Raw genomic sequence first — 24,348 nt, 5'->3', positions numbered from 1 at the left:
CCATTGGCTCCTACATAACTCGAACCCTGCATGTATACATTGGATATACAGACAAAACACAACTGAATGTCTCAATGACAGTGGGTGGGAAATACTCAGCACAGTCCCTTGCAACCCATTGCATTTGAGCAAAAAGAGATGTCTTATAGATGTGTCTAAACCCCACCCATAGGGTCATTATGCAGTAGAGCTAGGCTATAACATACACCTAGGACAGCAGCTGGTGAAAGAGGGAACAAGTTGGCAACCTAACAAATGTTCACACACACACACGCACGCACGCACGCACGCACGCACGCACGCACGCACGCACGCACGCACGCACGCACGCACGCACGCACGCACACACACACACACACACACACACACACACACACACACACACACACACACGCACACACACACACACACACACACACCTTCTCTACAGAGCTGAAATGAAGAGGTTTAGTTTCAGGTGTAAAAGATATTACTCTTGGTAGTAAAACCCCTGTTCATGAAATACTCATAAAGGATGTTGTTTCTAAAATCTTCTTGATTATGAATGGTGAAGAAATACTTTAATTACCGATGTTAAATGAACAATTCTCTTTATTGATATCAAGTAACATACATTCAATGATGGTCCGAATTCTTCCAAATTCATGAGCTCTCTCTCTGCTTGCATCCCTTTTTATACCTCAAATGACACTGCACACATTTCTAATCTGATTGGTCTAGTTGGGTTTTAGTTTTAGTTTGAATAATGCATAATGTTTTAGTTCTTATATACATCCTTATTATGGTTCCCTGGCCTCTCAATCTAAACACACAGCTGGTCTCATCCTGGTTCACTTAATAAACTTTCTTTCTGCCTGTCTCATGCCTTTAGGCCTAAACATGAAACATACACATGATAGTTATGATGAAAAATATACTACAAGGACAACTATGTTCAGTCAATACAGTACACCAGTGTTTTAAACATGGATCTGAACAATACCTTCAAGATGACGCTGATATCTGCGGCCCATTTTCATGTCTGTCTCACACAGGGTTTTCATGTCTGTCTCACACAGGGTTTTCATGTCTGTCTCACACAGGGTTTTCATGTCTGTCTCACACAGGGTTTTCATGTCTGTCTCACACAGGGTTGACTGACGGGGGTGACTGACTGGAAGTCAGAAGACGATAGATGGGTTAATCCTTAACTATGAAAGTGTGTTATTATTACCTGGTTATGGTTAATCATAACCCCCCCCCCCCCCTCTTTTCCGATTTCAATTCATGACACATAATTTGAAAGCTTACAATCTGTAAACAACAGAAACATGACTTGGGCAATTGGTTTATCCTTTGACCAGCTGGTGTCACATTTATTTAATGACGTCTGATGAACGTATTCCAGCAGCCACATGCAGACACGTTCAACACTGTCACCAGTAGATGGCGCTCTACAGCAACGAACTTCAATCGATGTCAGAGAGGGACATGAAATAACAAGCAGACACAGTTAACTGTATAATTCTCAGAATTTTATTGTGCAAAGTACCAGACTCCACTGTTACCAAGACAAACTAATTTCTAGAACGAAAAACTGAAGCTTCGCCTGAAACTTCTCATGATAATCACACTGATTTCAACATGTTTGATGATGTTTCTGTTGGCAGATCACGTTTTTCATGATCTTTTGAATCTTTTAGAATGATAGTATTAGAGCTGGGGTTTTTGTGGTAGCCTAATTTAGGAATAATGGGATCCAGGATTCAAGTTAACCATTTATTCAAGGACGGAAATGTAACAACGTGATACTCTGGTCACTTGCTAGCCTAATCTGGTACCCAAGCTATTCAACAGGTAACTCAAGCCCAACACTTATGGTGGTACCCTACTGGCGTGGGGTGGTACTACAGGTAGTCTAACACAGGATATCAGTTTTCAAAGCAAAAAGAAAGAAATATTGAAGTATTAAAAAGTAATTCAGTGAAATTAAATGAATAATAATTAAGAAAGAGTACTAAAAGATAGAACTGTTATAATATTATAATGTATGAATATTGTAAAATACAAATGACAAATTCATGTTCGAATGAATAAAAATAAGGAAATATTAAGAAGCTGTATGTTAGATTTTTATATTTGCCAGTATAATGCATATTAATTTATATATTTTTAAACTGCTGTTTCACAATAGTGGGGGGGGGGGGGGGGGGGCGAAAGCCTGATTGAAAGTCATCGAAGATATAATTTAGGGTCAAATAACTGCTAAGTTGTTGGTGGGCAACCATTTCAATAATTGTTCCTGTACAGGGAAGGTTTGATATGGGTCTGTAGTTGTTCAGTACAAATGGGTCTAGGCCGTTCTGTTTTAGTAGAGGCTTGATAACTGCAGTTTTCAGGGCTTCAGGGATTCTTGATGAAAGGGAAGTGTTGATTATTTGTATTAGTTCACCTGCCATGCAGCTAAATATGTTTTTTGAAAAGCTGTCCATGAAACTATTAACTAATAAATTAAACTAAGCAATGGAACAAGACATCACAGTCTTCCAGCTGAAACTTTAGGAGGATTTATTGCAAACATAACAACATACCAGTATTCAGTCACACTCGGCTTCTAAACACCAAGGCCACATCTGGGTGGAAGGGGCGGTGACAACATGACGCAGGAGGGGCCAAGGACATCTCAACTCCTACGACCTCGATTCCTCCTTCACTGTCCAGGAGGGAGAGGAGGGGAGGAGAGGAAGGGAGGAGAGGAAGTGAAGAGAAGAAGGGAGGAGAGGAAGAGAGGAAGGGAGGAGAGGAAGGGAGGAGAGGAAGAGAGGAAGGGAGGAGAGGAAGGGAAGAGAGGAGGGGGGAGGAAGGGAGGAGAGGAAGAGGAAGGGAGGAGAGGAAGAGGAAGGGAGGAGATGAGAGGAAGGGGGGAGAGGAAGGGAGGAGGGGAAGTGAAGAGAGGAGGGGGGAGGAAGGAGGGAGAGGAAGGGAGGGTAGGAGGAGAGGACGGGAGAAATTGAGAGAAAAGAATCAAGAAAAGGCTCATGTTGTGACACAACCTTCTCCCTGATCTGATCAACAAGTAAATATCCATACAGTATATGATGGTGCAGCCAGCCTTCTTCTTTAGGGCTCCTGTCTCCTTTAAACACCTCCCACACTGGGAGCAGTCGTGTTAACTAGTGTATGTGTTCTCTGATGTTTCTTTAGGGATACTGCCACACTGAAACTCTTCCCACACTGGGAGCAGCAGAACGGCTTCTCTCCTGTGTGTATTCTCTGATGGCTCTTTAGGTGTCCTGCCTGACTGAAACTCTGCCCACACTGGGAGCAGAAGAATGGCTTCTCTCCTGTGTGTATTCTCTGGTGTCTCTTTAAGTGTCCTGCCACACTGAAACTCTGCCCACACTGGGAGCAGCAGAATGGCTTTTCTCCTGTGTGTATTCTCTGGTGTCTCTTTAGGTTTTCTGCCTGACTGAAACTCTGCCCACACTGGGAGCAGCAGAATGGCTTCTCTCCTGTGTGTATTCTCTGGTGTTTCTTTAGGTGTCCTGCCTGACTGAAACTCTGCCCACACTGGGAGCAGCAGAATGGCTTCTCTCCTGTGTGTATTCTCTGATGTTGCTTTAGGGATCGTGCCTCATTGAAACTCTGCCCACACTGGGAGCAGCAGAATGGCTTTTCTCCTGTGTGTATTCTCTGGTGTCTCTTTAGGTTTTCTGCCTGACTGAAACTCTGCCCACACTGGGAGCAGAAGAATGGCTTCTCTCCTGTGTGTATTCTCTGGTGTTTCTTTAGGGATCCTGCCACACTGAAACTCTGCCCACACTGGGAGCAGCAGAATGGCTTTTCTCCTGTGTGTATTCTCTGGTGTGTCTTTAGGGATCCTGCCTCACTGAAACTCTTCCCACACTGGGAGCAGCAGAATGGCTTTTCTCCTGTGTGTATTCTCTGGTGTGTCTTTAGGGATCCTGCCTCATTGAAACTCTTCCCACACTGGGAGCAGCAGAATGGCTTCTCTCCTGTGTGTATTCTCTGATGGCTCTTTAGGTGTCCTGCCTGACTGAAACTCTGCCCACACTGGGAGCAGAAGAATGGCTTCTCTCCTGTGTGTATTCTCTGGTGTCTCTTTAAGTTTCCTGCCTCACTGAAACTCTGCCCACACTGGGAGCAGCAGAATGGCTTCTCTCCTGTGTGTATTCTCTGGTGTGTCTTTAGGTCTCCTGCCTGACTGAAACCCTTCCCACACTGGGAGCAGCAGAATGGCTTCTCTCCTGTGTGTATTCTCTGGTGTGTCTTTAGGTTTGCTGCGTGACTGAAACTCTTCCCACACTGGGAGCAGCAGAATGGCTTCTCTCCTGTGTGTATTCTCTGGTGTTTCTTTAGGGATCCTGCCACACTGAAACTCTGCCCACACTGGGAGCAGCAGAATGGCTTCTCTCCTGTGTGTATTCTCTGGTGTGCCTTTAGGGATCCTGCCTGACTGAAATTCTTCCCACACTGGGAGCAGCAGAATGGCTTCTCTCCTGTGTGTATTCTCTGGTGTTTCTTAAGGTTTCCTGCATGCTTGAAACTCTTGCCACACTTGGAGCAGTGGTGTGTTTTCTCTCCTGAGTGTCTGTGTTGTTTATGGTTTCCTGGTGTGGTGGAGCTGGGCTCGCTGTCTGAACCTGGGTTGGAGCTCTGCTCATCTGTAAGAATATGAACATATACAGGGTTACAAACACATTTTGTGCAAAACATTGAGCAAAGTTGTCAAAAAGAAGAATATTATTTTAAATAGATAGAACTATAGTTTATACTGCAAAACATGATGGTGTCTCTCTGGTTTCTCAAATATATCGTTAAAGAAAAGGTGTAATAACATAACATAATATAAACATGCCTGTACGTCATATACGTGTGAGTTTGTCCCAACATAATAAAAGGGTCAAAGGGTCAAATTGTATGACCAAGTGGATTGGGGGAGTAACACAATGGTTTACCCATGTAAACCGGGGGCACTGTTGCGTTGTTCTACCTTTCAAGCCGGGAAAGCGGATACGTCATTTTGTAGTATGTGTATTTTTTTTCCACATTCTTCTGGTCTCTTGGCCAATGGAATGCATCAACATATACACGTGGGAGTATCTACACACGTGCAGATTATTATTTTTTTCACGATATCTTGGCAACAGCGGAGGAGTTTCTGAAGTTAATTCTGAAGGGAGTGATATTGATGATGAGCTGCAACGTTTGCAGGAAAAGCGCTATACAAATAAAAGTTATTACTATTATTATTATGACAATGTTATAACTGATTCGGATGATTTAGAAGGCTTTGAAATGGAATGGAAGACGGACAACTAGCACCGTAATTAGGGATGCACGATATGCATTTTTCCCAACCGATACCGATACCGATATTTACCCGCTTCTCGTGGCCGATACCGATACCGATATTATTATTATTATTTTATTTTTTCTTTCCTAGCACCAGGGGAGCTCCCCCTCCCAAATTTCGTTGTTTGGTACCTGTACTATATCAATGACAATAAAGACCATTCAGATATCATTTCACAGTTGATAACCTGTAGTTCATGCACACCTGAAGGTAAGAAAGGCTATGTAGTGAGCAAAGATTGATGATTTAATATTCCATAGTGATCTCACCAAATCTAACTTACATCACTATTGTTAACACAACAAAGAGAACACTTCTGAGTCTTCAAATGTTCATTTATTATTTCCTCTAACAAACAGAATCTGTTATACAGTGCACAATGCTTTTTTTAGCCAAGATCTGGCCTCCTTTTATGAAAACAAAAAAGGCTCACCTAAGAGTAATTAGATCAAAAAAGTGTCAAAAATAAAGTGCACCTTGTGCATCAGTCAATACAAAAATAAAGTGCACCTTGTGCATCAGTCAATACAAAAATAAAGACTTTTAAAGAACCAAAAGTTGTATAGAACTTGTACAGAAACTAGTGCCAAATGGCTGCTTAGTCTGCAGATAAACAGAATGATACAAGGCACATAGTAGGCTACACTAGTATGCTTAATAAAGCAACTGAAAAGGGCTGGGCTATGCTACTTTTAGTGCATGAGGATGAGGTAGGTTGTGATAAAGCCCATCAAACGTTTTGCATAAGAATTCAAAATAAATTGCACTGACATGGAAAAACTAAAAGTGAATGTTTTCCTTGTAAACAACTTGTATAGCCTACATTCACATTCTCACCTAAATAATAGACACGTTTTCCATTGGTGTTCCCTAATATACAAACTGAATACAATTCCTCAGCACAACCCTCAGCACAACGTGCACCCGCTCCTTAGGTATATTCCACTGTCCAAACATGGTTTCAAAAGCGCAGCGGATGGCTGTCGCAGTATGCGAACCGGAGAACTCCTGCGCATGAAGCAGTGTCTTCTTCATATTGAAGTCCTCATCCAGCCACTGGGCCGTTAAACTAAGCATACTGACTGGACTAACGTCAGAAGTCCATATGTCCGTGGTAAAACTTATCTGGCTTACGCTAGTATCGATCAGACTATGGATGTGTGTGGCGACTGTATCATACAGAGCCGGCAGGCACACGTCTGCAAAATAGCGGCGACTTGGGAGTACATACCGGGGCTCTAAATGTGAAATTAGCTGGCGAAATCCTTTATCTTCTACTACAGACAAAGGCTGGTCGTCGAGGGCCATCAACTCCATTATTTTTTCATTGATGGCTTGAGCCTTTGAGCTGTCTTGAGTGAACTTCCTGCTGTTTTCAAATGCGTTTTCAATAGGCACCGCGGATTTTTTTCCCGTGGCTGGGCTAACGTGTTCTGCTACAACGAGTGCTTGATATTCCTTCCATACAGCGTGCTTGCAATGGTGATTCTTCAGGTGACTTATTAGATTCGTTGTGTTGTAACTCTTTGCCCTTTGCCCTCCTCTCCGAACTTTTGTTGAACATGTATTGCAAATTGCAAACGCAACATCTGTCTTAGAAATTGTGAAGAATGTCCACACTGGGGAAGGCATGTTTCGCTCGCGTCTCGTCTATACAAACTGCGTGCCTGAGCGCGGAACCCGGAAGCAGAGTGCGGAAACCGGAAACCGGAAGCAGAAATATTTCCGGCTTCATATTATCGGTTTAAATATTGGCTAATTTTATAATAAATACCGATACCGATAAACATTAATTCCTCAATATCGGGCCGATAAATATCGGTGCCGATAATATCGTGCATCCCTAACCGTAATCCTAGGAGGCGTTTCAACCGCGTCTCGTCAGCCTCGACAGCCTACAGTAAAGGGCCCTCCAAACTCATCACAGCCGGCTGAACTGCGATCTTCAGTCGCCAGGGCAAGACAGATCGTTAGCCAACTTGTTGAGCCACTAAAGCGACGGTGCAGCCCCCTGTTCTCTCCCCCCACCCTCACTCCCTGCCCCCAACTCCCCAAACCACTCAAACCCAAATGAAGGTCCTTAATGACATTTGTGTGAACACTGACTCCAGAAAAAATCTCAGTTTTAGTTAGGGATGCTCCGATCTGGATTTTTGGGGCCGATACCGATCACCGATTTTTTTCCTCAAGATCTACCGATACCGATACCGATCTTTTTAAAAATACATAACTGTAGGCCTACTGACTGGATAATAGCCTACATATATTTTGCTTTTTAGACAAAAGTCTTGATCCATTAGGCACCAAGCAAACACAGACCCAAGTCAGTCGATATGGCTGTATAAAAGACATCATAAACGTGGCCTTCATGGTTTACATACGCAGGGGTGCAAACTGGCGATGGACCAAAAAGGTGGCACTTTTTTTTGTCCGTAGATGGTTAGCTCTATCATTAACAGTGGTCTAACAATGATGCGTGTGTAAGTAGCGATGGCCCTGACCGTAACACCCGCATAATTAATGTAAGCAACCTGTTCCTAAATTAATTATGCGGGTTCCTGCAGGTTTCAACAAGTTACATTTAAGACCTTTATAAGAACACTTTTAATAGATTTTAAGACCTCTTGAGCAAGTATTGGTATTAGACTCGCATTCATTGATTCTTTTCATTAGCAATGCTGGGTGATCTGTTCTGTTGCATATAGAACAATGATCATGTAAGTTAGCCTACTTTATCAATTCTTGATTCATTTCCATTGCTTCTCAACACAATACTAGATATAATAGCATAAATAACAGAATAAACTCACACACTTACTTACACTGCATAGCCTACATACTGAGATATGGCACACACACACACACACACACACACACACACACACACACACCTCTCACAGGTACACACACACCTCTCACAGGAGGGCCACACACACACACACACACACACACACACGTACAGCTACACACACACGCTATATTTACTAAAACACACACACCGTTGCTACCACTGCAAGTTTGAAGAAATTCTAACTTCACATGCCTACAGTCGAATCGCCTCCTACGGCGATTACCATATCGTGGCCTCTTGTCTTATCATTTCACATGGCAACATATCAGGGTTTTGGGCGCAGCTTAACGTTGTAAATTAATTTTTATTAGAATGTTCGTCCATTAACCAATGTCACACGAGCAATAAGTGCAAGTTTTGATGTTGTCTCTCATCCGCACGCGTCGTATTCCCACACAGTGGGACTGGCGACAATAATACATTTTCCGGTCTGACTTTTTAAATAAAAATAAAATCGATTCTACGCAAGTCTAAAGCACACAGAAGCCATTAAAAAAGTTTATTTTGAAAGTCTCGCCCTGTGTCTGATCCTGATGTTATAGAAGCAGCGTAGCAGCATGGTAGAAGCGAGGTAAAGGGGGACGCGAGACAGTCTAGGGCTGCGTTCGTAATATCGCTCTGAGAGCGCCGGAGGGCACACTGGGCTCAACGTCATAAAGGGACCAAGTAATTTGATTGGACAAGAGGCATTCCATGACTGCTGGTCAGATTTCCAGAGCGAATTTACGAACGCAGCCTAGAACTACACCACTCACCGACTCGTTGTTTTTTTGTTGTAAAGTACCCACTCAATATAATAAACAACAGTTTAACGATCACTACATACTTTATGGATTGGATTCACCATTCTCGTTTGCCATAGACTACTGTTTGGTAAGGCTTTTGTAAATACTTTTGTTTTGGGACGTGTTTGTGTTTGGGTCTGTATGATAAAAAAAAATACCGCTTCTCTTGAAATCACTCTCCAGCTCCTATGACGCTTTGAAGTCAATGCATTATTTTTTTGGGGTGAACTACCGTAATAACCAGGGGTGCACATAACTGGTGCGCCAGTGCGCATGCGTCGCCAAAATGCATTCTGCGCGGCAGATCAGCGGCATGAACGCGCTCTTGCGCACCAACAGCTGGAAGCGCTGGGAGAGGAATTTACTTCCTCAAAATCCAACTGCTGACTGCTGCATCACTGCAAGCCCCACTAAGTAACTATCTGCCGTCCCCTCAGCCGAAGGCCCGACGAGTAATGCATCACAACAGTCGACCGACGACGACCACGGCGACTCCCCTCACGAAAACATTCGGAAAGTATCGTAACTCGTACTTTCATTCCGCGTATCGCGTATCGCACGGTTATCTCGCCGCCACGTGAAAATTCAGTCCCGAACGACTCGTCGCTAAAAGGAAAAACAACACCACTTCACGTTTCTTTTCTCTGAAGCTTTCAGACGTTTGTTTTACAGCTGTTTTTCATTATCGCACCTCGACCCCTGACCCAGGATATGGTTGGGAATTCTATTAGAAAAAAAAGACTTTGTTGCACAATCAAAATAATGAGCTATTTAAAGTGATAGCCTACAACATCCTCTACCATGGTTGAAATTGAGGACAGTGATAACTTACAGCAGTCAATACAGCAGTGATGATGATGATTACGCTTGTAGCATAAATAAATGCTTAGGCTGTAACTTTTTGTTGAAAAGTTGATTTCAGTGTTTACAGAACAGAGCAGTGCTTAAAGAGATGTCCGTTTATTTCAGTGTGTTTAAAGAACAGACATTCAGTTAGTGCTTAAAGAGATGTCAGTTGATTTCATTGTGTTTAAAGGAGTCTGACAGACTTTCATGCTTAAAGAGCAGTCATTTGATTTTGCTTTTGTTTTGCACACAATAATTTGTTCGTTCATCTTTATTTATGAACAAATGTCGTTTTGCTAATATAAGTTATCCATGTATCCCTTTTTCATCCATCCTGTGGGACGGGTCGTGACTCGCGAGCTCGGGGAGCACCAAGCAGCATCCCTAGGTGCTCCTCTGAGCACTGGCCCCAAAAAGTTATGTGCACCCCTGGTAATAACCCTAAATGGTTAGAGAGTGCAACGAATCTGCTTTCAGAAACTGTTGGATTTTTTTTCGATTGCACATATAGTTCAAGAATTACGATAGTTTTAACAAACCCTGTAAAATCCTGTTGAGAAGTTATCGCAACATAGAAATAACGTTTTCCCACAATAAAATAACTTAAAAGATCGGCTTTTGCGATCGGCCATTTTTGCCGATCACCGATCGAGTCATTTGGAGTGAAATCGGCCGATTTAAATCGGTGGCCGATAAATCGGAGCATCCCTAGTTTTAGTACTACTAGACTGGTTTAGATCCTACCTACAGGACAGTAGGTATTATGTCTCCATTGGCAACTTTGTGTCCGACAAAATTAAAATGACATGTGGGGTTCCCAAAGGGTCAATCCCCCCTCCTATTCAATCTCTAGATGCTTCCATTGGGACACATCATAAAAAAGAACAAAATTGCCTACCACAACTATGCAGATGACATACATAGCCCTGTCACCGAACGACTATAGCAGGGGTATTCAGCAAAAATTCAACAAGGTCCAGTTAGAGAAAATGTCCTCAAGCAAAGGTCTGGAACATTATAATGTCTAGATTGCGTTGATGAGGTGATGGAGTACACGGTTCCATTTATAAAAACTCTCTATGTGCCATTCGTTCTCTAAACCCTCTGAATACTTAAATGAGGCTAACATAACAATATTGCAGAACATAAAAATGATGCTAATACCGACGCTTGCATTAGAGCGATGCGCGCATTTTGGACTATTATAGATAGATAGATAGATAGATAGATAGACTTTATTTGTCATTGTTACAGTACAGGTACCAAACAACGAAATTTAGGAGGGGAGGCTCCCCTGGTGTTTAGGAAAGGAAAAAGAAACACATTTTGGAAAAAGCATAGATGCATAAAATCACAAGAAGGTAAGGAGCTGGTTTACATCAATAGAGGCTATGTACACAATCCACTGTACTATACTGCACAGATAGTCAACTAGGGTTGTCATATTTCACAAGAAAGTATTTTTTCACATTATTTTAAAGTGTCACAGTTTGCAGGCTTGAAAATGTACATGTTTGTGCCTCAGCACTAGCTGCCATACAATCCGCCCGGACTGTCCTGGGCCCAGAACTTAGGCCTTTTCTGTGTTCAGGGCCTTGACGGCCCTGTGGTAGAAGCTGTCCTTCAGTCTGTTTGTCTTAGCGGCCGGGGTCCTGTACCTCCTGTTCGAGGGCAGCTTGACAAAGTGTACGTGCCCAGGGTGGGTCGGGTCCTTGGAGATCTTGGAGGCCCTCCTGAGACAGCGTGTTTTGTACAGCTCCTCCAGAGAGGGGAGGGTGGCGCCGGTGATCCTCTGTGCTGTTCTCACGACTCTCTGTAGATCGCTTCTCTCCGCTGCCGTGCAGCTGTGGTACCAGTTGGAGATGCCGAAGGTGAGGATACTCTCCACTGCGCCGTGGTAGAAGGCCACCAGCATCTCCTGCTTGCTGTGTTGTTTCTTGAGGCATCTCAGGGTGTATAGCCGCTGTTGTGCCCTCTTGATGGTGCCTTTAGTGTTGTCCTTCCAGGCCAGGTCATCCCGCATGTTGTGTCCCAGGAATCGGAGGTTTGAGACTATCTCCACGCTCTCTCCGTCGATGAGCAGGGGCAGGATCTCTGACTTTTTCCTCCTGAAGTCTACGATGAATTCCTGGGTCTTTGACTTGTTTAGCAGCAGGTTGTTAACCTTGCACAGCTTGCTCAATTGCTCTACCTCATCCCTGTACGCCGCCTCGTCCCCCCCCGAGATACATCCCACCACGGTGGTGTCGTCTGCAAACTTTACGATGTAGTTGCTGGGATGGATGGGGGTGAAGTCGTGGGTGTAGAGGTTGTAGAGGATGGGGCTTAGCACGCAGCCCTGGGGTGACCCAGTGCTGAGGCTGAGGGCTGTGCAGGCTCAGACTCTCGGAAAACAGCAACCAATGAAATGTTTGTACTCACATCAAAACCTGAGAATCACTGCCTGCCAGCGTTAGATCCCATCGCTGTTTCACTTCAACTTTACGTTTTGACGTCTCTTAATAGCCTTTCTCCTTTCGCACTTTCAGCATGGTATCTACCATAGAGCCATGAGATGTAAACATGGTATCTACCATAGAGTCATGAGATGTAAACATGGTATCTACCATAGAGCCATGAGATGTAAACATGGTATCTACCATAGAGCCATGAGATGTAAACATGGGATCTACCATAGAACCATAAGATGTAGACATGTGATCTACCATAGAGCCATGAGATGTAAACATGGTATCTACCAGTGTTTCCCCTACCATTACGGAACCCCCCGCCCCCCCAAGAAAGAGGAATTATTACGGACGTAGACACCAAACATCTGACAAGTAGGCTAAAATATCAGCTTTTTAAAAAATGCAACCAACACGAATCTGGCGAGTGGCAAGCCCATGGGCTCGTTGGTAACGTTAGTCCGGCAGTAGTCTCGCATAGCCAAACCTATCTCCACACAAGATTGTGCGCGAGTGTGCGCGCGACGCGAGAGAGTTTTTGCAGGGTGAGATGTCTGCAGATGGAAAGTAAGCAAGTTGAAACGTTAGCAAATATAATTGCTGAGTGTTCTAACAGAGCAAGTTGGTTCAAATTAAAGTAGATATACTATCTTTCTTATTCTGCTAGAATTGGGCTTCATGGTAATACCATATTGGCATATTTACAGTACATGGACAGTGGATTGAAGCATTGGAAATGTCTGTTTTTTTATAGTTGGACGTACGATTTCTTTTCAGGTAAGAGAGTAAAGTCAAAATGACATTATCTGACTGCATTGCCCACAGCAATCCAATATTCAATTATAATTATGTTATAAATTGATATGGATCAATTTATACCTCTTATTAGATTATAAATACTCTGGTTGTTATGTTTGCCTTTTGGTTGACAGTAAAAGAGGGAGAGAGGAGGATAGAGAGGGAGAAAAGGAGAGAGAGCAGGATGGTGCACCAGAGAGAGAGAGCGAGCAAGAACCAGGTGAGAAAGTTGACAGGTAGTCAAGACCACATAAGTAAGTAGCCTTGAGAACCGAGGGTTCTCGAGCCTAACGGTCTGTTTCCGTAGCGTGACGCGACTTAATGTACAAGTTAGTACACCCCCTGGACATGACGCTGGTATGTCGCAGGGTCTTACCCCTGGGGGGGGGGGGGGTCCATGCCACGGTCCATGCCACCCCCCCAAGGCAGCAAACCTAGGGGAGACACTGTCTACCATAGAGCTAGGAGATGTCAACATGGTATCTACCATAGAGCCATGAGATGCAAACATGGTATCTACCATAGAGCCATGAGATGTAGACATGTGATCTACCATAGAGTCATGAGATGTAAACATGGTGATAGAGCCATGAGATGTAAACATGGTATCTACCATAGAGCCATGAGATGCAAACATGGTATCTACCATAGAGCCATGAGATGTAGACATGGTATCTACCATAGAGCCATGAGATGTAAACATGGTATCTACCATAGAGCCATGAGATGTAGACATGGTATCTACCATAGAGCCATGAGATGTAAACATGGTATCTACCATAGAGCCATGAGATGTAAACATGGTATCTACCACAGCGCCATGAGATGGAAACACTGCTATTGCTACTAGTGTAGGAATATGCATGTTTTGTTTGTCTCAAATAGCAGTGTTTACATCGCTTCATTAGGACAAAACAGAGATAATTGTATTCGGTGCACCTGACAAAAGATCGAAAGTCAGTGCAAAACTTGATTCTCTCTCTAAACTAAAAAACAGGTCAGAAATCTTAGTGTACCGTATTTTCCGCACTATAAGGCGCACTTAAAAGCCTTTAATTTTCTCAAAAAAACGACAGTGCGCCTTATAATCCGGAGCGCCTTATATATGGATCAATTGGTTAATTGGTTGATCCATACTGGTTGTACACAGCGCTCAAGGCGCTCTGTCAAAATGTTTCAGTATGAAAAACCAATAAAAACTATTTAATAATAATAAAATGTTTCAGTACGACTGGTAAACTACAAAGCTGCACCGCTTGCAGCATTACGGCTACCGTTGTAACCGGTACTGTGGCACCTTTCTAGAGACACGCTTACGACGCAGAGTTCAATGCTGTCAGTCACGCAGTAGAATATGGGAATAGAGAAGCAGCGAGAGAATTCAACATTAATGAATCAATGGTACGGAAGTAAAAGCAATTAACTCTGAATTCCGTAACTTCTATTGTAAGCTATATTCTTCCGAGGTCATTCTAGACAGGGACAATTGTAAAACTTTTTTGCAGAGCCTAGATCTCCCCTCCCTGAATAAGGACGAATCTGACCAGCTGCAGACTCCAATATCTCTGGAGGAACTGATAAACGCTATTCAAAAGATGAAGAAGGGTAAATCGCCGGGTTGGGATGGCATCCCTCCTGAATTCTACCTTACCTTCTGGGATGTGTTAGGCCAATTCATGTTAGACATGATTACTACTTCTGTTGAGAAAGGGTGTTTCAATAGGGACGCCAACTCTGCCATTCTATCTCTCCTTCTAAAACCTAACAAGGACCCCACCCTCTGTAGCAGCTACAGAGCATTATCAATATTGAATGCTGATGTAAAGATTTATGCCAAGGTGCTGGCCTCTAGACTTGACGTGCATATGACCAAACTCGTTCATCATGACCAAACAGGCTTCATAAAAACTCGCTAAGCTGCGGACAATATTCGTAGATTGCTCCATGTACTCCACTTCTCTCAGGATATTAAGTCTCCATGTGCAGTCCTATCATTAGACGCTGAAAAAGCTTTTGACAGGCTGGAATGGGACTATCTGTGGCTGGTACTAGACAAATTTGGCTTAGGTTCAGACTTCACTAAATTGATCAAAGTTTTGTATTCAAACCCCTCAGCTATGGTCACTACAGGAAATATAATTTCAACTTCTTTTAAAATGTCAAGGGGCTCAAGGCAGGGATGTCCGCTCTCGCCAATCCTATTCTGTCTCTCACTCGAGCCATTAGCTCAAAAGATTCGGCAACACCCTCTTATCTCCTCTATCAAGTTTTGTAATACATCACACCACATTTCATTATTCGCAGACGATATTCTGTTATATATGAATAAGGCTCCAGCATCCATTCCCAGAGTGTTGGACACTTTTGAAGAGTTTGGCACTCTGTCAGGCTACAAGATCAATTGGTCCAAGTCTTCATTAATGTCTCTCAGTACTTCTCTTGATCCATCTACCCTACCATCTCACATTCCAGTCGTTAAGTCTTTTAAATACCTCGGGGTAGATATCTTTCCCTCTCTGTATTCAGTTGTAACCAAAAACTTCCAAGGCATCTTAAGCAGAGTGGAGGCAGACATGAATAGATGGTCACTTCATCCACACTCCCTACAAGCACGTGTTTCCATTGTCAAAATGGATGTTCTTCCCAGGATACATTTTTATTCCAATATGTTGCCAATCTCACCTCCCAAGGGTTACTGGGACAAGATCCATAGTCTTATATCAAAATGTATTTGGAAAGGCAAGCGCCCTCGCTTAAAACTATCCACTCTACAGCGCAGCAGACAGGATGGAGGTCTAGCTGTCCCCAATTTTAAAATGTATTTTTGGGCGTATGTGCTGCGCCCTTTATCAACCTGGTTAGATTGTAATGCATCGGTTTCATGGCGAGCGATAGAGGAAAATTTGGCTTCCCCTCACCGCTTACAGGACTTAGTGTACTCAGGTCTATCTACTAAACAATCCAAATCTAAGCTGGGCCCTATAATGTCCTCTCTTTTATCAGTATGGCTGGCTGTCGAGAAGGCTACTCACTCTCAGTTAAAGTGGCACACCCATACTCCTATCTTCCACAATTTCGCTCTTCTAACCGGAAAAGTTCCCTTTTCATATCCCCAATGGAGTGATAAAGGTATACATGTTCTTTCTGACATTTCTAATGATGAGGGTCTTAGAATGTTTAATGATCTGCGTATGACCTACAATTTACCAGGGTTCTCATTTTTACTTTACCTGCAACTTAGATCTTCCATGCGTGCATATGGTGTTCCCTGGGGACAATCTCTATATACCCATGAGCTTCACACGATGTTAGATGTGGGAGTACAGACAAGGGGTTTAGTCTCTAAATTATACACTCATTTACTAGAAGCTTCCTGTAAACCTCTTGCTGTTCACCAGGTATGGGAGAGAGACCTTGATTTTTCTGATGGGGATATTGATTGGATGACTGTTTGGGACAATCTGGATATCACATCTAAAAATCCTAATCATAAGCTTATTCACTTTAACTTCTTACACAGGTTATACCTCACTCCGAGAAGACGCCACCTCATGAAAATCATACCCTCCTCAATTTGTGATCTGTGTTCACTCGGTCATGTGGGCTCCTTTTTACACATGTACTGGGAATGTCCTGGGGTGGCGGCATTTTGGAAACTAATATCTTCCACTTTATCTAATCTATTGGGGATCCATATACCTTGTTGTCCGAGATTATTGATCTTGAATGATACTTCATCATTGGATCTGTCAGCTTCCATGTTTCGTGTTTTATTCGCTGGTCTTACCGCAGCCAAAAAGATGTTAGCATTACGATGGAATCCTCCACATACTCTTACGCGTAAACAATGGCTGCTGTCTTTCCTGGACATACTATACATGGAACAATCTATAGCCAGAATACATGGAGCTAAAGAAAGGACAATTCAAACATGGACCTCTGCAATACATAAGATAAAAGAGTTGATGGAGTGACTGTGTTTGTAGGCTGTGTTGTATGTGAAGTTAACCTGTAATTGTTGTATTATTATGATTGTATGATTTACCAAATATAGTGTAATGAAGAACTATGGGAGGGGGTGGAAGGGATGTTATCGCCATGGGGGGGGGGGGGGGGGGTTACTCATGTGTTTATAGTGTGGGGGGGGGGGTGTAAGATAAGGGAAGAAAAAGAAAATCAGGACAGACACTTATTTTGTTTGGTGTAATAATGTGAGTTTTTCATGTGTACTGTTTTGCAATAAATAATTGATTACAAAAAAAAGAAGGTACGGAAGTGGAGGAAGCAAGAAGATGACCTGCGCCAAGTAAAGAAGACTAAACAGAGTTTCCGAGGGAACAAAGTGAGATGGCCACAGTTAGAGGACAAACTCGAACAGTGGGTTGTTGAACAGAGAGCAGCAAGTAGAAGCGTCTCTACAGTCACTATTCGAATGAAGGCAACAGCGCTAGCACGGGACATGAACATCGATGAATTTCGAGGCGGTCCTTCTTGGTGCTTTCAACTTGAAGTTTTAAAGTACCCACTCGATATAATAAACAACAGTTTAACGATCACTAAACACTTATAATTTGTGTATTGGATTCATTATTTTTTTCCCAAATTTCGTTGTATGGTACCTGTACTATATCAATGACAATAAAGACCATTCATTCATTCATTCATTATTCTTGTTTGCCATAGACTACCGATAAGGGAGGGTTGACTTGTAAACATACTTTCGTTTTAGCTCGTGTTCAAAAGCAAGAACTGTGTGTTCATCTTGTTATGTGTAGTTATGTGTTTTTAGCATGTCGATGTTCTCCCAGTATGTTGTGATGTTATTAAAATACAGTTTGGACCTTCGTAGCGATGTGTTTTGTTAGCCGCTAGCTGTTAGCGGCGTTCGTAGCTGTGGCTGTGTTTAGTCACTTTTCTCCCATTCAGTGTTTGAGGTGCACCAACATTCAAATACGCCTGTTGTGTTCAATCTTTCTCCGATTTCAATGTATGACACATCATTTGAAAGATTACAATCTGTAGTTTAAGCACATGTAAAAACTGAAAAATGACGTTGCACATTTCACCAGGAGCTGTCACATATTGGTTGTTGGTTATAATTGTATAGCCTATTGGTTGTTTTCTGGTGTTGTTTTCTTGTTTTGCTCTGTTTGTAGTCTACTTGATGTATTTTTATCAGCTGTTAAATCACCACAGAGGTTAATCCACTAATAGAGATAATACCAGATTGAAAATGCTTGTAGCCAACTACTCTATAGCTCGTGGTCGCAGCTATTGCGAATTGCTATTCACGCGAGTCAGCTGTGAATCACCACAGGTCCTTGACGCTTGTTGCAAAAATGGATGACGAACGGCTGATACTTGAGGTGGAAAAATATATATTTTGACAATGACAGTGGAGCAGGTAGAACGTTGACGGTGACGCAACGCTCAGGTGGAGCATGGACAACGGGAAGTTGACGCAACGCCGATGGCGAGGTGACGCAACGCAGTAGGTGGAGCTTGGGCGTAACGCAACCCCAGTCAAACGTTTGACTGCAGTATCTTCTATTCTATGCGCCTTATAATCCGGTGCGCCCTATATATGAAAACAGTTCTAAAATAGGCCATTCATTGAAGGTGCGCCTTATAATCCGGTGCGCCTTATAGTGCGGAAAATACAGTAATTCTAGACTCAACAGCCACATGAACTCGATAACTAAATCAGCCTACTATCACCTGAAAAACATAACAAGAATGAGAGGTTTCATGTCCAAATAAGACCTTGAAAAAAAAGAAACTCATCCATGCATTTGTTTCGAGTAGACTTGATTATTGTAATGGTCTACTAACAAGTCTATCTAAAGGGGCTGTTCGTAAGCTGCAGCTCATCCAAAACGCAACTGCTAGGGTCCTAACAAAAATGAATACGTTTGAACACATTACACCAATCCTGAGATCCCTACACTGGCTACCAGTCTCTCACAGAAAATGGTCTGGGACCAAAATACATTTCAGATCTCCTCCCACCCTATATTCATATCAGATCTCCTCCCTCCCTATATTCATATCAGATCTCCTCCCACCCTATATTCATATCAGATCTCCTCCCTCCCTATATTCATATCAGATCTCCTCCCTATATTCATATCAGACCTCCTCCCTCCCTATATTCATATCAGATCTCCTCCCACCCTATATTCATATCAGATCTCCTCCCTCCCTATATTCATATCAGATCTCCTCCCTCCCTATATTCATATCAGATCTCCTCACCCTATATGCATATCAGATGTCCTCCCACCCTATATTCATCAGATCTCCTCCCACCCTATATTCATATCAGATGTCCTCCCACCCTATATTCATATCAGATCTCCTCCCACCCTGTATTCATATCAGATCTCCTCCCACCCTATATTCATATCAGATCTCCTCCCTATATTCATATCAGATCTCCTCCCTCCCTATATTCATATCAGATCTCCTCACCCTATATTCATATCAGATCTCCTCCCTCCCTATATTCATATCAGATCTCCTCCCTATATTCATATCAGACCTCCTCCCTCCCTATATTCATATCAGATCTCCTCCCACCCTATATTCATATCAGATCTCCTCCCTCCCTATATTCATATCAGATCTCCTCCCTCCCTATATTCATATCAGATCTCCTCACCCTATATGCATATCAGATGTCCTCCCACCCTATATTCATCAGATCTCCTCCCACCCTATATTCATATCAGATGTCCTCCCACCCTATATTCATATCAGATCTCCTCCCACCCTGTATTCATATCAGATCTCCTCCCACCCTATATTCATATCAGATCTCCTCCCTCCCTATATTCATATCAGATCTCCTCCCACCCTATATTCATATCAGATCTCCTCCCTCCCTATATTCATATCAGATCTCCTCCCACCCTATATTCATATCAGATCTCCTCCCTCCCTATATTCATATCAGATCTCCTCCCTATATTCATATCAGACCTCCTCCCACCCTATATTCATATCAGATGTCCTCCCACCCTATATTCCCTAAGGCCCCTAAGGCAGGGCTTGACGCTTACCTTTTCCCCAGGTAGCACTGTGCTACCATTAGGGCTGCAACAACGAATCGATGAAATCGATAAAAATCGATAATGAAATTCGTTGGCGACGAATGCCATTATCGATTCGTCATTATTTAATTATTATTTTATTATTATTTCCATAACAAACCTACTTCCTGTTGACGCACGCCACGCTGTCTTGCGGCCGGTGTAGGCATCGCGAATCATAGCGAATCATAGCGCTACCTATGGCCAGAAAGGGCAGAACCTATGACCGGAACCGGAAAAGTGGAAAAATCCGGTACCTACACCGGCGCGGCGGCTACATTTAAATCATGCTACTCAAAAGCCTTGAGAGTGAAGCTGTCTGCTGTCTGCTGTCAGGACATGCTAGTGAGTTAGCTAGCAGGGTTAGCTCGCTGCTGCCGGTAGCTGACTGTCACTACGCTGCTCGTCCAGCTGTAGTCTGCGTAGCTGTGCTGAGAACCAGAGCACTAACTATGTTTCTATAGAGGAGGGTTACAGCTAACTTCCTATTGTTTTATTATATAAGTACCGTATTTTCCGCACTATAAGGCGCACCGGATTATAAGGCGCACCTTCAATGAATGGCCTATTTTAGAATTTTTTTCATACACAAGGCGCACCGGATTATAAGGCGCACCGGATTATAAGGCGCATAGAATAGATACTGCAGTCAAACGTTTGACTGGGGTTGCGTTACGCCCAAGCTCCACCTACTGCGTTGCGTCACCTCTCCATCGGTGTTGTGTCAACTTCCCGTTGTCCAAGCTCCACCTGAGCGTTGTCACCATCAACGTTCTACCTGCTCCACTGTCAAAAATATATATTTTTCCACCTCAAGTATCAGCCGTTCGTCATCCATTTTTGCAACAAGCGTCAAGGACCTGCGGTGATTCACAGCTGACTCGCGTGAATAGCAATTCGCAATAGCTGCAACCACGAGATATAGAGTAGTTAGCTACAAGCATTTTCAATATGCTATTATCTCTATTAGTGGATTAACCGCTGTGGTGATTTAACAGCTGATAAAAATACATCAAGTAGACTACAAACAGAGCAAAACAACACCAGAAAACAACCAATAGGCTATACAATTATAACCAACAACCAATATGTGACAGCTCCTGGTGAAATGTGCAACGTACTTTTTCAGTTTTTACACATGCTTAAACTACAGATTGTAAGCTTTCAAATGATGTGTCATACATTCAAATCAGAGAAAGATTGAACACGACAGGCGTATTTGAATGTTGGTTCATCTCAAACACTGAATGGGAGAAAAGTGAATCTGACCAAACCACAACAAACGCTGCTAGCGGCTAACAGCTAACAAAACACATCGCTACGAAGGTCTAAACTGTATTTTAATAACATGACAACATACTGGGAGAACATCGACATGCTAAAAACACATAACTACACATAACTAGATGAACACACAGTTCTTGCTTTTGAACACGAGCTAAAACGAAAGTATGTTTACAAATCAACCCTCCCTTACCGGTAGCCTCCGGCAAACGAGAATAATGAATCCAATACACAAATGATAAGTGTTTAGTGATCGTTAAACTGTTGTTTATTATATCGAGTGGGTACTTTAAAACTTCAAGTTGAAAGCACCAAGAATCTCACTTTGTTCCCTCGGAAACTCTGTTTAGTCTTCTTTACTTGGGGTCTTGTGGTGTGGGACTGTGAGTAAGCACAACACCGGTGTTTACTGATTACCGTAATGCTGCAAGCGGTGTGAGTGTCCGAATTGAACAGTTGGGTGAGTACGGCATCCATTCAGAGCACATGATAGCATAACAATAGCATAGCATTCGCGGAGATTCCAAGATGGCGGCCGTCGTTTACTGATTACCGTAATGCTGCAAGCGGTGCGGCTTTGTAGTTTACCAGTCGTACTGAAACATTTTATTATTATTAAAAAAAAAATATTGGTCATGGAATTTTTACATTTTGATCCATATATAAGGCGCACCGGATTATAAGGCGCACTGTCGTTTTTTTTTTTTTTTTTGGACTTTTAAGTGCGCCTTATAGTGCGGAAAATACGGTACTGCTGGGCTCAGCCCTGCCATGGTCTCCTGCTCTCCATGCAAATGCGTTAGTGTGAGTTCTGGCGAAGCGTCAGCTAAATGACTGTAATGTAATGCGATAGCCAGTGAGTGTTTGCTCGCATTCATGAATTCAATATTGCATGACAAGTGTATTTAGCTAGCTGGCTAACGTCAGTGGTAGAGCAGAGGTGATAAGCTAAAGGCTAGCTAGTGGTAGCCTACCAAACTACCCGTGAGTTAGAGTGAGGCACTGACTGTAGCCTAGCCTATTGTATGGAGTGAGAGGACACATTGCATTGTTTTGGAGCATATCTGTTATATAAAAACATTAGTGTCTTGTCTGTAGCCTATGTTGCACTTTGGGTTACTGACCTTTACATTAAGCAAAGTTATTACCTAAAACAATGCATGTATTGAGCTAGAGTTCAACTACTTTATTGAAACAATCTACCGCCATAGTCCATGGCCTGTTTTTATACCTATTTGATGTGGCAAAGCCTTTTTTATTTATATTATTTATTATTTTTTATTAATACTTATTCATTTTGCACATGTATATGTATAGGCCTGGCTGATTTAGAAACAATAAAATAAAATTTGCAAAAGAAATCTTTTTTTCCCGCTTTTGTTGTTCGAAAAAATAATCGTTAGTTGCAGCCCTAGCTACCATGTTGAAAAATGTAGTAGCACACCAAGAATTTCAGTAGCACAATGAAAATTGTGCAATTTTCGTCAACAACGACAACAAATTATCATAATCATAACATATCAGAATGATCATAACCGGCTCTTGGCCGTAATAAAAATGGAGACTCACACGATGTAAAGGGGAAGTAAGAATATTAATTTCAGTTGGCCCACGGTTCGGTATGAACCTCGGTTTTTGGGTCACGGTTCACGGTTCGTGTTTTTTATTTTTTTAAATGCTACTATTTATTTACAAACTGTTACTTTATTTTGCTTATACTTATGGAACTTTAACATTTAGACACATTCCATAATATGACTGGTAAATTGTATATTATAAATATATATAAACAAAAAACACTTTCAAATGTAAAAAAATTACATAAACACTTTCAAATGTGACGTGTTGTGGATTGGAAGTACGGATCATAAGCTTTCAAATGATGTGTCATACATTGAAATCCGAAAAAAGATTAAGTTAGAGTCATTTGAATGTTAGACGTCAGGCACATAGGGTTAACCTCTTTGTAATGAAACCGGAAGCAAACGCTGTTAGCAGCTAACAAAACACAGCGCTACGAACTATGAGAGCTGTATCCCATATACCCATTATGCGCATTTTAAGCGCATATAGGACTCGCGTGAAGCATTTCTGCGACACGCGTTTCTGTTCACTGTTTTCATTCCCTCATCGCTTATACACAGAAGTTTGACTGCACATGACAGTAGTTCAGCAGTAGTCGCACTGGTGCGATTGAATGTATTTCCAAGTCGCACAGAAATATATTCACTCGCAAATGCGACCAAAACAGTCGCACTGTCGAGCCCTGCCCTAAGGTCAGCTGCTGCATGCTCCTGGAACAAACTCCCTGAAGAAATCAAACAGGCGCAAACCCTAAAAATATTTAAATCTAAGCTAAAAACCTTCATGTTGCAGCAGTTATGATTAAACACTTCTATCAATGTCTTTTATCCATGAACTATTGTCTTATTAAATTGTTTTATCAATTTACCACTTATATTTGCTTTTATTCAGTAGTTTTTATTTTCTTGCTATGCTCCTCTTGCTGTATTTTAAAATAATGTATGTAAAGCACTTTGAATTGCCCGTTGTATGAAATGTGCCATACAAATAAACTTTCCTTGCCACTGGCAGCATTGATTTTACAGCAGTGCAATGACCCTCACCACTATACAACAAAGACTTACCATCCGTGTCTTCAATCTCCACTTCTACTTCGACCACTTGTTTCACCATCACTCCCTCCTCCCTCATTTCTTCTCCTCCATCTTCTTCTTTCACCATCACACCCTTCTGCATTACAGCTGCACCTCCTTCCTCTTCTTTCACCATCACTCTCTTCTCCTCCACTTCTTCTTTCACCATCACACCATTCTCCTCTACATCTTCTTCCTCCAGCTTCACTGCCACCATCTCTGGACCCCACTGT

At 42.5% G+C, this 24,348-nt stretch overlaps 1 long non-coding RNA gene across 1 annotated transcript; it reads right to left on the bottom strand.

Annotated features, from left to right (window-relative positions):
- Window positions 1-4,574: 4,574 nt before the first annotated feature.
- Window positions 4,575-24,200, bottom strand: LOC308169638. Its single transcript, XR_013937764.1, has 2 exons — window positions 24,107-24,200; window positions 4,575-4,664 (listed from the first exon to the last, which is right to left on the bottom strand). It is a non-coding gene; the product is annotated as an uncharacterized lncRNA (long non-coding RNA).
- Window positions 24,201-24,348: the final 148 nt, after the last annotated feature.

Source organism: Nansenia antarctica (genome assembly GCF_963989245.1).
Source record: "Nansenia antarctica genome assembly, chromosome: 13".
Lineage (NCBI taxonomy): Eukaryota > Metazoa > Chordata > Actinopteri > Argentiniformes > Microstomatidae > Nansenia > Nansenia antarctica.
The sequence above is the reverse complement of the archived record's forward strand: the minus strand, read 5'-3'. Positions and strand labels throughout refer to the sequence as shown.